The sequence below is a fragment of the Condylura cristata genome, unplaced genomic scaffold (assembly GCF_000260355.1).
Source record: "Condylura cristata isolate star-nosed mole 26May11 unplaced genomic scaffold, ConCri1.0 scaffold00023, whole genome shotgun sequence".
Classification (NCBI taxonomy): domain Eukaryota; kingdom Metazoa; phylum Chordata; class Mammalia; order Eulipotyphla; family Talpidae; genus Condylura; species Condylura cristata.
Window position 1 is genome coordinate 32,682,915 of NW_004567124.1, and position 3,925 is coordinate 32,686,839.

Sequence of the window (3,925 nt, forward strand, 5' to 3'; positions counted from 1 at the left end):
CCCGGGAGGCCCCGCCGAGGGTCAGGCCGAGCCGAGTCCGCCGCGGGGCCTGCAGGTGGGCCCAGGGCGCGGCCAGGCCCAGAGAGAAGCCCTACCCACGCAAGGCAGTGGCGGGCGCGGCGCTAGCACAGGCCCCGCGGTCACTTACCGGCGCCTCATGGTACCGCGGCGCCTCAGCCCAGCGCTGCCGGTGACGAACTGCGCCCGGCAGCTAGGGCGTCCCCGAGATCCCGGGCCGAACCCCACACAGGGCCATTCAAACGCGGCCGCGCGCGCGGCCCGCCGGGATAGCTTCCCCCAGAGACGCCTAGCTGGCTCCGCCCAACGCTGGCTCCGCCCTTCGGAGTCTCACAGGACTGGAGGGAGGGGGAAGAGAACTGTGTGGGCACAGCGCCCCCTGGCGGCCACAGGTACGTGGGCCGCCTTGCTTTGATGTGGCAAGTAATAGAACTGAGGGCGGATAAGTCAAAGAATGACCCTGCGTTAATGATAGTGTGGAAAGACAGATCATGCCTTAAGTGTTGTGCCGGGATGTGCTAACAACCTGTTGTGAAAAGACGGTTCAGGGAGAGATTTATTCACTTTCTCCCATTTAAATGCACCAGGGCAAGGTATTTAAATGGACTGGAGTTTGGTCACCTTGGACAAGTCATATAAACACCTGTGTACTTTGGTTTCCTCTCTGGAATGTGGAAATTATGAAAGTGTCTGTCTTATGTTGATAAAATGAGCTAATTCTAGCAAATGCTTACAGGAATGTGTCTGGCACATGGGAAATACATAATGGCTAGCTATTATTTTTTCCTTCTTAATATGTGCCAGTTTGTGTGCTAGACCTCTAAGAACACAAAAAGTGTATACAATGCAGATCCTATCCTCAGGATCAGGGATCCAAGTCTCTTTGAGGAGAACACTATAGTATGCAAGGAGAGGAGGGATCTGTTCCCGAGGTGCATTTTAATTACTGAGGGTCATTCTTTTCATCTTAGTGGAACCAGAATCTACCCATCATCAAAGTGAGTCACTGGTCAAGATTGCCAAGTTTTGACAGGAGCAAGTTTGTCTTTGGTGGGCTTCTTACCCCTTGCAAAAGCTAATCAAACAGTGTGTTTGACAGAGCAGTTCCTCAAAGGATCTACATCCCTTGGCATGCATTTCTAGGTACTCCCCAGGGCTCCCTAAGGATCAGATGGCTTAAGAGGGCCCACTATGTACCACACTGATGTTGTACTAGGTTCTGGAGACAGCCTGAAGGTGCTCACAGTGGCCTACACAAACAGGGAAATAGATCATTCTAGCACACCGTGGTATGATAAAGGGATATGCTAAATGTTGTAGGAGCTCAGAGAAGTGTAAACTTAGCAAAAAAACAAGGCAGAATTAATGTCATTAGGTGTACTTTTTCTCCCCAGTAACAGAGTTATTTTTTATTTAATAATAAAAAAAGTGATGGTAAAAATTTTAGGCAATACTTAACTCACTGGAAGAAATATTTTCAGGGTATATTTTGCACAAGCAATGCCTTTGAAAGACTTTCAGATTATATCAAGAACAAGCAGGCACATGCCCATATGTGGGGCCACACCTGTTAGCAGGTGGGACTGTTGAGAGTTCAGCAGGGTGATTGAAGAAAGCAGGACCCCTGGGCTCTACTGAATGGTTTAGAACATTCCTGGAATATGAGTTTCACTAAGTGGGCGTGTTGACCTAAAGAAAATAAAAATTCAACACACCTGGGTGAAGTCACTTTCTCTCACGCTATTTCATCACCACCATCATAAACAAGAATTTCTTGATGACCCACTATGTAAAAGGCATTGTGCTAGGTCCTCACCAGAGGAGGGTGGAACGAGTGTAAGACACAAGACTGACTCTCAAGGGAAGCTGATGTGGTAAGACACATAACGGAGTGGTAGGACTCAGAAAATCTCTATTATCACAGAAGTAACTCTACAAGAACAAAGTCTTGGTGTGTCTAAAGGCCAGAAGAGAATCTCAGTGCTCTCAATTCCTCAGATTCAAGTACTGAGGTTTACACCAGCGGTGAATATCCCTAGCCCATAGAATACATGTGACTCTGCCAAGGGTCAACATGATTTAAGGTAAAATTTTTTAAAATTGCCTTTATATTGCTATTTTTGAAACATCTGCCATTTTAGTAATGGGGGAAAATGCAGGTCTATTTTCTTCATTATCACTTTTCAATAAATAAAATTAAATTTATTTTCCTTGAGGATCAATCGCATTTTGTTTTTGTTTCATTTAAGGAACTTAAAAAAAACAAGACTGCAGGACACTTCTTGGTGGTGCAGCAGATTAAAACGCAGCACTAAGAAACTAAAGCCACTTCCGCATGAGTTCAATTCCTGGCCATGGAGGTGACCCACATGACAAGGCAGACCTCTCCTGACCCACCCTCTACTCCCCTCAGCAGTGTATTTTATCAATCGGCCTGCTCTGCTCCTCACTCTGTCTCTGGTAAATCCTCTCACAGCCCCTGCACCTCTGACCTGTACCCCAGTGCTGTATGCAAATAATCTTAAAAAAAAACACAAAAACTGCAGCCTTGGCCTCCCTGGTGGCACAAGGGGTTGAGTCTCAGCACTATGCCACTGCAGCACAAGTTCCATCTCTGGTCAGGGAGCTGACCCATATGGTGCAACAGACTTTTCCTGACCTGCCCGCTACTCCTCTCAGCAGTGTATTTCAGTACATCATCTCATGTCACCCACCCTACTAGTCTCCCCCACCTCTGGCCTATGCCCCAGCTCTTGTATACATAAATAATCTTCTTTAAAAAAAAAAAAAAAACTGCGACCTATACATATCCTGTGGCCACCAGCCTCCACACAGCACTGTCACCCAGGGATTCTACCTTCTGGCCAGTCCTCATTTTTTTTTAAATGTTTATTTATTTATGCATACAGAACTAGGGTACAGGCCAGAGGTGAAGGGCAGTGAGAGGATTCACCAGAAACAGTGGGGTGCAGAACAGGGTGGCTGACAGAAGTGCACTGCTGAGGGGAGCAGCGGGCGGGTCAGGAGAGGTCTGCCAAGCCATGTGTGTCACCGCCCTTGCTGGGGATTGAACTCATGTTGAAGCAGCTGCAGCTAGCTTCACAGTGCTGTGCTTTTACCACCAGGGATGGCCCTAAAGCTTTATTTATGCATCTAAGAACCCAGATACAGGCCAGAGATGTAGGGAGTAAGAGATTCACCAGAGACAGAGTAGGAAGCAGAACAGGCAGACTGACTGAAATACACTGCTGAGTGGAGCAGTGGGTGAGACAGGAGAGGTCTGCCATGCCATGTGGGTCACCTTTCCGGCCTGGGATCAAACTTGTGCTGCAGTGGCTATGGAAAGCTTCATTGTACTGTGCTTTAACTCCTTGCACCACCAGGGAGGCTGCTGCTTTAAGTATTTCTTCTGCAGCTGAAGAAATGGCACCTGAGTTAGCTTTCCATCTCACCTTCTCCATTCTCAGGGATATGGACATCATTCAGGGATAGTGTGTAGTCATAAACACACAGACGAGAAAAGGATGCTCATGCCAAGTCATCTGTGTTCTTCCCAGAGAGGGTCAGGGAAGGACTGTGGAGGCAAGTTTGAGCTGTGCGAACCAACCAGATAGGATCTGACAGGATGTTCCAGACAATGGTGGAGGTGCAGAGCAGGTGTCAGGCCCCTGGCTCTTCCGGTCTGAGTGGAGGGAAAGGGGTTCTGGAAGAGTCAGGAGCAGTGACAAAACTGGTCTGGAGCTGCTTGATGTTAGTTACACTGACATGCTTGAAGGTCTGAAATTATCGAGCAAAGTTGTTTGGTATTTTCCCAAAAGCCTCCAAAAACCACAGACTGCCAAGCAGGGACGTGACAGTTAAATTAATACTTCAGAGGAAAGAAGCTATCACCAGGATGCAGGATGGC

General features: G+C 47.8%; 1 protein-coding gene across 1 annotated transcript in view; it reads right to left on the reverse strand.

Annotated features, from left to right (window-relative positions):
* Positions 1-276, reverse strand: part of KATNBL1 (katanin p80 subunit B-like 1) — a 38,873-nt gene extending 38,597 nt beyond the window's left edge. Inside the window, exon 1 of the mRNA XM_004687953.1 lies at positions 149-276. The gene's annotated coding sequence lies outside the window, so the exon portion shown is untranslated. The remainder of the gene's footprint in view (positions 1-148) is intronic.
* Between the last annotated feature and the right edge of the window lie 3,649 nt (positions 277-3,925).